Raw genomic sequence first — 11,819 nt, forward strand, 5'->3', positions numbered from 1 at the left:
TGTAGATATATGCATAATTAAGATTCTTTAAAATCACAATTTCCAGAACTGACTTTTAATTATAAGATTGACTTTGCGCTTTTGCTGTAACCTTGAAAGATAGTACCTGGAGAAGTGACTGAATTTGTTCATTTTTCTAACTGACCTGAGGTATGGTGGAAGAGAGTGTGGATTCCAAGTGCCTCAAGAAATCCTGCACCAGTTTGATGACATTCTACCTGCTCAGTACAGTCTATGTGGGGACGACAATCTCCAGGTTCATTTCACAAACTTGGAAAGACAGAGTGAGCTCCCTCGACCAGTCAACTGGACTACTGCAGTTGAAAATTATATAACACTCAAAAATATGACTGGACTTTAGAGGTCAATGTAAAATCATCTGCTAGATGTGAGTACAATTACCACTGACACTAATTGTCACAAACCAACTTTAATGAGTATTGAAAAAAATAGTACCAAAGTTTTTATATAAATAGTTTCACTACCGTCAACTTTTCAGTGTGTACGCTTTCTACCTGAAGAAATCAAAAGACCATACTGTACAAAATAACTTGTTCCTTTTAATTAGGTGTTGTAACAAACACGTTGATTAATTTGGAGATCTGTTTTACAAACAAAGGTTTACAAAAGCATTCAGCGAGACCTGTATTTATGTGGGTTTTTCTTTTTCTAACTCCAAGAACAACTTGCACATCTTACAAAAAAATTTAATCAAACACAAAAGTGTTTGATTAAATAAAGCCTTTTAAATGAATTTATCAGATTTTTTTCCCTGTGTTATTATACTAGCGTGTCTCAGTACATTAGAATACTTCAGAAATGTTTTATTTTGTTACATTGGCAATTTCTTAACACAGTGAAATATGTCTAACTTGTTCAATTGTCCCACTATGATACTATGCTTTTGAAATTCCAAAACCTGATTGAACTTTCTGCGATGCATTAAACTTTATGTGATTTACAGAAATTATTAGAAACAAAATTTTCAGATTTTAAAATCACAAACTTCAAATGTTTGCTAAAACCATAAATGTGGCTTAAAAGCAAAAGGACTTGGACCTTAGGGAAGCCCAAACCCAGGAGAGTTCTGGATGCCATAATCCATGGCTTCTTGGAAGTCCTCATAACTGTGTAACACTGGGATTTTGATAGTATTTGCACAGACATCTGCTACAGGGAAGCGTGAAGTGGTCTGGAAGCGTGAAGTGGTCTGGAAAAGAAGTTGTGGCTTTGGCTGAATTGCTGCAGGAGGAAGTTCTCTCAGTCCAGTTGCAAACATAAGGATGTCTTCAAGAGACAGACTTCCATTTCTCTCTGAAAATGTAAAGAGAATAAAAGTTATTTCTAATGATAATAAACAGGAAACAGGGGCCATTACACTTTGCTGACATAAATGTACTCATTTCAACATTTTCAACCAAATTTAATACCTTCTACAGAAAGCAGATAGTCTTGCCAGTAGCTTAGTACTCTTGTCTCCTCTTGACGCCTAGAGCTGCCAGGTGGACCAAATTGCACATGGAAGATGTTCTCAAGAAGATCAGCTGTCAGCCTGGTCTCAGTGTAGCACATGAATGAGAAGAAGAGTGAAGGATGCTGTTCCAGGGCGTTTAGAAAATCGAGTGTTGCTAGACCCTTTCTGAAACTAGAAAACAGTCTAATTTTTAATAAAATGTTTAATGTTATTTGTACAAGAAAGCAAAACTTCACATCGGAAACTACTGTGTTAAGAAAGTAACCAACATTCTTATCTAGCTAAGACACTCATCCTGCTACAAAAAAAAGTCCTCCTGAAAAAGGTCTTGCATTTAGAATATGTTTTTTCCATCCTTTAAATTTCACAGGAATAAAAAAAAGTAACAATTTATTCTTCTGAAAAGATTTCGTTAAATGGGCACATAATAGTCTGAATTCTATACCTTTGGATGGAAAGATGTTTTCGGTAGATGAAGTACCACTGAATGTAATCCGCTACTACCTTCTTCCTATCCTCCAGTGTCCTCATGAATCGAAAGCATCCTGCTGTCTGGAGCATGCTTGAGTGTTTTTCTGAGATTACTCGGAGCTCACTTAGAGATGTTGCATTCTTTATCTAAAGAGAAAAATATATATTACACACACATACAAGTGACATCCTTTGCATGCTGTCTATTAATGTGCGATGTAACAGTCTTGGATTACACAATCCGTAATCAATTCAGGCATCAGTTAGTTACCAAGATTATGTTAAGTGGATAACTAAAACTAAAAATTTGCATTTATTGGTGTTTGTCATAATCATAACATCATAAATTTACCTCTAGTAGAGCCTTCTTGATTTCTTCATCTGGTATATCATCAATTGGTGCCTCGAATGTCTTGTCTTTTCCAACAAGGTACATAAAGAAGTTTGGAGATAAACAACAACCCTGGACCACCATGAACAATGGAAACTGCAATCATTCTTCCAACGTAGAAATATTCATTTTCATCTGCAGCTAAAGATAAAGACAATTCATTATAATAAAGTAATTTTGACCATGGAAAAAAATGTGAAAAAAATAGATACAGGCACTGTTTTTGGCTGCAGTGGTTATTATTATATTTACATGCTTCCATCTCCCTTTTCTGCTAGGTGAGAACTCATACTTTTCCACTTTCCTTTTCCTCACTCCCTGGCTCACAGAAACTTCACGTGTATGGCAGTCCATTCTCCCTGCAGCACGGACTACATGAGGGCACATCCTTTATCGCTATGCCTGTAATACTCTGCCTATTGCCTTCATATTAAATAATTTTTTGAACAATAATTATTGAAAATATTTTGTCATGTCATTATACTGCCGCAAGTAGAGGTGGCATGGGCCGTGAAACTGAGACACAGGCATAAGAACCTCTTAATGCTTGTTTTGTTTGGGTTTACACCAGAGTGGAATTAACAAAAAATAGAGAGGGCATAGCCTAACATACGAAATAGGAAAATAATGATGTGTAATCTATTTATTTCAACAAAAAACTGTATTCTGAATACCACCTATTTATCTGTAGTATTATTAGAATCATGAGATTACAACACATTTACCTCTCCTCCACTTCTTTGAAGTGTGTCCCAGTCCTAGCGCACTGGTTAGCATGTTTTGGTTCGTGCAACTGGTCCGTCGGGTTATTGTCTCCCCAGGAACATTTCCGTTTTCTTTTTTCCTATTTCCGTTGTGCTTTGTGTGTTTTTGCAGCGCTTTTCTTTTTGCAGCGTTTTCCTTTTTGCAGCATTTTTCTTTTTGCAAGTGTTTTCTGAAGTTGCTGTCCGTTTGGCCTCTCAGGGCCACCGTATGTATCAGTTAACGACAGCCGTTAGCATCATTTCAGTGTTTCAGTCATAAAAACACTTCCTGTCTCTGTGGTGGTTACAGTGACATCATGCAGTTTGTGCTTTGACCTCCAGAGGGCGACAAATCAGCACAGACAGAGAGCTCCATTCAAACTTTGCTGCCATCAGGAATAATTCTTCAAATATAATCATCAGTGTTTGAGCAGTTATGATATCAGGGACAATCTAGACATGTGTGACAATACTGAACATGTCACATGACACACCTTAAACATCATGTGATCCACTCTCAGTCTGCACTTTCAGTCATGACTTCATGAATTTATGATCAGTTTACTCCTGAAATATTCAAATGCTGCAGGGTGAAGAACAACAAAGTGCTGACACATGTTTGTGTTTCAAACAGGAAAACCAGCAGAAATAAATCATCTTTGGACAACATGACAGAGATTAGTGAGTTTCCAAGTTGCACTTGAATGCAGCACAGACAGATTCTGATGTTCGTGGTTGTAAACGTGTCCTCAAACGCCGCTCTGACTCTTTCCTTCCTGCTCAAAGTTCCTCTTTTCTGAACTTGGTGTTTGTGCCTGACGCTGATCGTCTCCGTGTGGAGCTCCGTGTGAAGGTAACGTTAGCAGTGTGTAATGTTTCCTGGCTAACATCAGCTGTGTGCAGCTCAGTTCCAGCACAAATCTGCCGCTCCATAGTTCACGGTAACGGACTCATGAGGTCGACCGTTAAACGCTCTCCCGCCATTTTGTCTGTGTGCGCGGATGTGTACGTTTTTGTTACCACTGTCATCTCATCAATAGCTTATTTTTAAAAGATCTCTGTTCATAATTTAGTTGGATTTTAAAACTCTGTAGTTGGACAGTTTTATTTTGGACTGATGCTAAAATTCTTGCTGATTGTTTCTGTCGAGGTTTTGTACTTGACATCCGCCATTTTGGATGTGATAAGCTGTAGAGAGTGCGTCCAAAAAGAGAAACCAGAAAGAGAACCTGTTTTATTAATAACCTCTTGCAAATAGAAGAATATGAAAAAAACAACAACAAATAGGATAAAACCTTTAAATTACTTGAATTTCTAAAATCACCATCATCTGTTAACACAAATTTGATCATTTCAAATTTTTGTTTTCATTTTCTCTTCCCAGTTACTTCTTTCTCATTCTCTTCATTCTCCTTGTCACCTTACGTCTCACTCCTTAACTGAAGTTGTAGTTCTAACATAAGAAGTCCCACCAACGTCCTTTATTTAATCTCTGTGTTGTCACAGTTATTATCATCAGATCAGACATGAGACCCAGACAACAACATAAGTTTACAAGCTAACATCATGTCAGCTAACATTAGACGATAGCATCATAAACTTTAAATTACTTTGCCTCTGATCAACAGTTTGATTACATTCTCACATCACAGGTTTATTTGCTAAGTGTGAGTCTGCCCACATTAGATCCACTTTTCAGCAGGTGGAATAATTTGTATTACTGCTGTGTTTAGCAGCATGTTTTACAAATTACTGCATTTTGTTTGACTTCCTTGTGAAATCCAACCCCCCCAATAAAATTATATAAGGTATAAATAAAAGCCAAATAAAAGAAAGAAAAAATAAATCCCGCCTGGATCTCGGTACCTCCAGGAGCAGCTGGTCAGCTGACCTGAGACTGACACGGTGTGTGGAGATGAAGACGCTCAGAGAGCTAAAGCGGGGCAAGACTGTGAAAGCATTTAGAGACAAACGGCACGAATTTTAAAATGAACTCTAAAAGACACAGGCAGCCAGTGCAGGGAGGCCAGCACAGGGGTTATATGCTCTCTTTTACAAGTTCCTGTTAGGAGTCGTGCAGCAGCATTTTGAACCAGCTGCAGACGTGAGAGCAATGACTGACTGACCCCCACATAAAGTGCGTTACAGTAGTCCAGGTGGGAAGAAATAAAAGCAGAAAGAAAGAAAGAAAAGATTTGCCAGTCGCCTTAAATGATGAAAATTGGACTTCACCAATCAGACTTCACTCTGATTTGGTTCTCCAATTTCAAATCATGTCCAACTTAAAACCAAGATCAGTAACAACAGGTTTAAAATAAACTACCAGGATTCCCAAATCTACAGAGGAGGACTCACAGGGACCAGTGGGTCCAAACACCAACAACTCGTTTTCTTTTCATTAAAATTTAAAAAGTTTAGAGCCAACCAAGCTTTAATGTCATGAGAGGTTTTATGGAGATGCCACCCTTCTGCTTCAGTGGCAAATGAATTTGGCAGTCATCGGCATAACAATGAAATGAGATCCCATGCCTTCTAAAGATGGAACCCAGAAGCAATAAATACAGTAAAACAAGCAATGGCGTAAAATTGAACCCTGTGGGACGCCGCATGACAGAGGAGCAGAAGATGATTTGGAACCGAGAAGGCTGACAGAGAAAGTTCTGACAAATAAACCTAACCAATTGAGTGCAGTGCCACCAACAGTTTTGGGAAGGTTAGTTTTAAAATGTATTCCATTACAGATTACAGAATACATGCCCCAAAATGTATTCTGTAACGTATTCCATTACGTTACTCGATGAGAGTAACATATTCTGAATACTTTGGATTACTTAACATATTATCATGCTGTTTACAACTACATGAATGTACTACTGCTGTGATTTATTACTATTACTGAAGGTCCGCGGCTCTGAACCGTAGTAAAGCTAATACGTCGTGTCGGGCTAGTAGCTGAAAACTAACTTTACTCTGTTGTCTGGGTCAACTTTGCTAGCGAGAGACAGAGAGAGGCGTTGAAAGGCTGCTCCAACGGAATTTATTGTTTCGGAGGAAAACACGAACACGGTGTACAGTCGAGTCTTAATAGCTTACTTACAGCTGGGCTCTTCAGGCTCTCTTCTTGGCTGCAGTGGTTATTATTATATTTACATGCTTCCAGCTCCCGTTTTTGCTCGATGACAGCTCGTACTTTTCCTTTTTCTCCCTCCTCGCGCTCACAGACACATAACGGGTATGACGGTCCATTCTCCCTGCAGCACGGACTACACTGCCCATGATGCTACATTCTTTAGAGCTATACCTGTAGCATTCTGCCTGTTAGCTTAGCACAACAACAACAACAGCAACAACAAAAAGGCGCTCTCTCACCCAGGAAACGCACAGAGAGAGAGCATCACCCTGTAACCATGGCAACCGTAACACTGCCGCTTGGAACAACAGAACGTAGCTGTCAAACAAAACCCAAACAGTCCTGACCCGCGACAATATGAAACAGGAAAGTACCGCAGTGTAATCCATTTATTTCAACAAAGTAACTGTATTCCGAATACCACCTTTTTAAACGGTAACTGTAACGGAATACAGTTACTCATATTTTGTATTTTAAATACGGCCACCAATACCCACCACATCACTTAATTGAGGAATTAGAGTATTGTGGTCTTCGGTGTCAAAAGCAGCAGTTAGGTCAAGCAAGACAAGAACAACATGGTTACCAGAATCACATGCCAGAAGGATGTCATTAAAAACCCTTAATAATGCAGATTCATTGCTAGGAAGGGTTTTAAAACCTGACTGAAAAACCTCAAGGATGCCGTTATCATCTAGTCATCTTTCAGTTGACTAAAAACAATTTTCTCTAAAACCTTGGAAACTAAAGGCAGCTTGGAAATAGGCCTATAATTAGCTAAAACGTTGTGATTAAGGCCAGGTTTCTTAGCCCTTTGAGGTCCTCACCAAGAAAAAAAAGCAATGTAATTTTCTTTTTTGCCTTTCTTATTGATTTGGGTGAGTAATAACCACAATCATTTTTTTCAATAGACCCTGTAGTTTTTAAAATATTGATCTGTACCAAACGGTTCAGTGTCATGCAAATACAAGTACATAAGATAATACAGTTGAAAAAAATTAAATAAAGTGCCGAATTAAAATTAAACGAATAACAAAACCTATCCAGGGCATTGGATACAGTTTATTTCTAGCAGCATGCCAGTGAACATTGCTGTTTTCATTCCATCAAAGGACAGTATAATATCAAACAACAAAATACATCGTTTTTTCATCTGCAAATGTGAAAAATGTGCTACAGCACAAAATACTCACATTCAGGCCACTTCTGATTGAATGCTACTGTGCAAAATCATTTTTGTTTTTTTAAAAAAAGAGAAAAAAAAACAGTGCAAATCAAGCATATCTGCTTGTGGTTTTGGTCATTGGGGTCTTAGGGTGTAGCATTTATTCTGTGGTCTTGGAGAGCTGGATCATGTTAATCAAATTAACACTTAATTTGATTTATCAACAGCAATGGATAAACAATGATTTTATAGCAAATAATCAACATTAATAACATTTAGGTTATGTTAGCATTAGCACCATGAAGGGACAAATCAACTGTTCGGCTGACCACTTTTTAAAAAAAAAAATTAAATATTTAATTTCACTTTCTTAATGCTGTCAAGTGACATACATCTGTTTAGTAAGTCCTCTAACACTATCATATATCAAAAATTATATCTTCTTATCTTAGTTTAATCAAAAACACTGAAAATATGTTGGATGTTTTTTTTTGTTTCTGACTTCCTGTTTGGGAGAGGTATAAGAAGAGCCAACCGTTTACATTCACAGCGCCTTCTGGTGGATTTTTTTGGCATTACAGATGTAAACCAGGCCATCTGTCAGCTCTTTGTTACTTCGGAAACATGGATTAAACAATTTCTCTTCCACGACGCAATCCGATAAAAACCGATCTCTTTACCCGTCGGCTTCCTGTGGCTGTCATGCGACTATTGCACTTAATAATACAACAGCTTCTTGCCATTCTTTGTGTGTCTTTTTATCGCTGTGTGACTGTTTTCATGTGAAAGCCTGCTTGCACTAGTACCGCTTGCCACTCGTTCCCAGAATCCTTTGCGCTTTTACCCTGGACTGACGTCACATTTTCAGTCTCTATAATGGCAGTTGTTGATGGATGTGGCTCTGATGCAGCCGTGGTAGCTGCTGATAATCACGATGCTATCAGGTACTGGCAAAAAGGAGGAAATCTGTCTTAGCACATTTGCGCCGCTGTGTGTTTTTGTGGTCTTCTTTTGGAACTATTTCAGTGAGTTTTAGTCGGAGTGCGGTGAAACTTGGTGTTTGGAATCGGTGATAGCTCTGGGAGCTAACTAGCCTTTCTTTAGCCGGTTACATGAAGTCTGTTTGGTTTTGTTTGTTTATGGACTTTTGGGCATTTATGTAACTACTCTTTTAATCATTGCTTGTTTCGTGTGTTTGGTGGTTGTAGAAATGTTTTCTATCAGACTTTAGCAGAGATTTCTGTGGATACCACACATGTCTTTTGCCCCCGGTACGGGAGCGTGGGGCTTATTAAAGTAAATTTGTAAGAATCAGCAATTTATTTAAGCTTTTCTCTCTTTTTCATTTTCTTTTGCTAACTGTGTTTAACAGGAACGTGGTCATTGAGAGCATCACAGTCGGTGCTGCTGTTTCCTGTGTCTGTACAGAGTTTGATCTTCAGCACATGATGTTCGTCTGTCTCTGCATCTGTTTCTCTGACTGCAGCTGTGTTTGGAACATCCAATCCTCCAACACCTCAACTCTGCTGATCCTCTTTGAATCCTGGATCAGGAAGTTGAATATTTGGTCTTTAAGTTTCTGTCTTAAACTCAGTCTTACTTGGAGCTTCATGAGTGCAGCTCCTGTTCAGACAGGTGTTCACAGAGACAGGTATTAATGACCTTCCTGTTCCACATGTGTAAATGTGCACACTGCTGTTTGTGCCATGTGATGCTGCAGGATCTGTTAACATGATGGTAACATCTGTTCTAACAGCAGCTGTCACAGAGTGTTTGTCAAATGGCTCTCTGGCTGTTTCCTTCCTGTTCAAAGTTTACTTTCACTTCCTGAACTTTGTGTCTCTGACTGATGCTGATCGTCTCCGTGTGAAGCTCCGTGTTGAGGCAATGTTAACAGTGTGTAATGTTTCCTGGCTAACATCAGCTGTGTGCAGCTTAGTTCCAGCACAAATTTGCCGCTCCATAGTTCATGGTAACGGACTCACAGCTGGACCAACGAGGCCGAGTGTGTCCGCCATGACCTGTTAGTCTGTGATCAGAGTCTGAATGAGAGCAGGAGCAGAGTTAGCTGATGGTCAGCAGCTGAACTCCGAGTCATTGTTACTTCCTGATGACTGAAGGCAGTTTTTCCTGCCTCCATCAGTCTGTGGAGGAGGTGGAGAGGAGCCCCAGCTTTCCCCTCACTGACTCTCTGTCTGTGGCCTGAGCTTGATGGAGAGACTCTGAGTCTTTATACCCACAGACTCACAGAGAGGTCACAGCTGGTTTGATAGATTATTTATCACAGGTGGAGTTTAGACACAGATTAAACACGTAAACGTCTGATTTTATAAAAACTGCATCACAAAGAGTTGGCTCCGCTCCAACAGGAAGTGACATTTCCACCACAGAGAGTCATGTGACTCAGACTGTTTCCTCCAGCAGACGGTTGCCTGCTAACCAGTGTAGAAACCAATGACTGTATAAAAGATGTACGACGCGACCCCGCCTCCTCCCATTGTGCAAAAATGATGCCAAAATATCCCACTTCTGGAGGCTGCCATCTTGCAAATTTGGAGCCAGAGTCTGCACATTAGTGACTTGAGGTGGAGCGACTGTGTAACGCTCCCGCCCACACACCCGCTGGATGTGACCGCAAACACGCCCCCCTACACTTTCTACGTAGCCCGGCTGCTCGAGTTTTTTTGCTGGTTTACCGCGACTGAGAACTCGTCTAATTAAGGTAAATGTCACTGTTATAAAAAAGACACACAGTTTATCATCGTATAGTTCTAAAATCACTCTGTTGTTAATTCGTTAGTTAGATTAGCCACTAGCATACGCACTGTGTTGGAGGCTTGTTGCTAGCTAGTTAGCGATGCTACACACCTGCTACTCTTAATAGTCTTCAACACTTATGTTTTTTTATCCATTTTTAGACAGCGATGAGATCAGCTGCACACTCCACAGAGGCCCAGAGTTACTGTTAATATCAAAAATATAATGCTGTCCTTTGAGATTTTAACATAAGAGTGTAATGGATCTAAAACTGTTTAAATCTCTAGTCTACAGCCTGGTAACATGGAGACTTTAAAAACATCAGCAGAACGTTTCAGTAGTATAGTCTAATTTGGTCTTTTCATTTAATAATAGAGTCCATATTATATCAACAGCTACATTCACCCTGGAGAGAAACTAGTGAGGGAGACCATCAGGACCAAGCTGGGTTTCCTGCGTCCAGAGGTTTGGAGAAACTTCTTCCCTTTCTTTCATCACAGCTGTCCTGTGCCAGAAGTTCTGTTGACCCACTGAGAGAGTCTTCATTTAAGAAACACCACGAAGACTGAAGCTCATGTTATTGATTGTTACATCCTGTGAGGCTGTGGGAGTGTGTGGGCGTGGTGTTGTCTTGCCCCTCCCCTTGTCTCTCTCTGCCCCTGCCTTCTCCTTTAGGACACACCTGCTGCTCATCTGCCCTCGTTTACCACCAATTACCCTCAGAGGTGATATAAGCTGGAGAAGAGCAGTGTGGATGTGGGAGAGGCTTCTGGTGGATTTCCTCTGTGCTGGTTAGTGTGTGATAGTGATGGCCAAATGAAGCTTTCCGAAGCACTGAAGCTTGTATTGAAAAATGGTTCATTACTTGAAGCTTTTCAACACAGTCCTCTCTGGTGACATCTGGTGGTGAATATTTAGAAGAGCAGCTTGAATCTGCAAAATAAAACGGACTGCTCAATTATCACTGCTCACTCAAGAGTGGAGTTCTCTCTGATATTGGGCCACCGTTCCGTTGCTTTGAACATGTAATTGATTTTGTTTTCTCGATTGGGGGGGCTGAAAAAAATGTAATGCGTATTTGCGTAATACATTTTGATCAATAAACTTTCCCTATTTAAACATGCACTATGGTGTGGCCTTTCTTTGCTCATAACTCCTTGATGTTGGTAAATACAATAAGTGAGCAATATATATAATATACATATGAGAATGCACAGCACATTATGGAGTATGCCCCTGCTGTGAAGTCCTGCCTCCATCTACTTGTCGTTTAATCACTGGACAGCTTGACAGGTTCATACAAAATATTAGATGAGGCCGATTGTCCTATACATATTTTTGACCTAGGGGTGGGATTGATTGTGAACTGGAAAGGGAAAATGCTTAGGAAGCTGAGTACGGCTGCATCGTCACTGATTTGTAGAATCATTTTGATTCGATACAGGATCCGATTCAATTTGATTGGAATCTGGAAAGTTTTGCCTCAGTCAGAAATATTACAATTCTGGTCATGTATCAGTATATATCCATAATTTCGTATCTATTAAAAGAAAGCTGACACACGTGAGACTTAATTAGAGATGTAAACAGAGAGTTATGAAACCTGCAGCTGCAGAAGCCAGCGAAAAAAAAAGAGGCAAACACAGCGCGGACCCGCCGACGCACCAAAATCTGATTCTGACACGTCT

At 39.7% G+C, this 11,819-nt stretch overlaps 1 long non-coding RNA gene across 1 annotated transcript; it reads right to left on the reverse strand.

The window, feature by feature from the left end:
* Nucleotides 1-395: 395 nt before the first annotated feature.
* On the reverse strand, nt 396-3,159 carry LOC309702445. The gene is made up of 5 exons (XR_014275486.1): nt 3,062-3,159; nt 2,298-2,477; nt 1,920-2,092; nt 1,431-1,645; nt 396-1,314 (listed from the first exon to the last, which is right to left on the reverse strand). It is a non-coding gene; the product is annotated as an uncharacterized lncRNA (long non-coding RNA).
* Nucleotides 3,160-11,819: the final 8,660 nt, after the last annotated feature.

Source organism: Aulonocara stuartgranti (genome assembly GCF_965226115.1).
Source record: "Aulonocara stuartgranti genome assembly, chromosome: 3".
In the NCBI taxonomy this organism is placed as follows: domain Eukaryota; kingdom Metazoa; phylum Chordata; class Actinopteri; order Cichliformes; family Cichlidae; genus Aulonocara; species Aulonocara stuartgranti.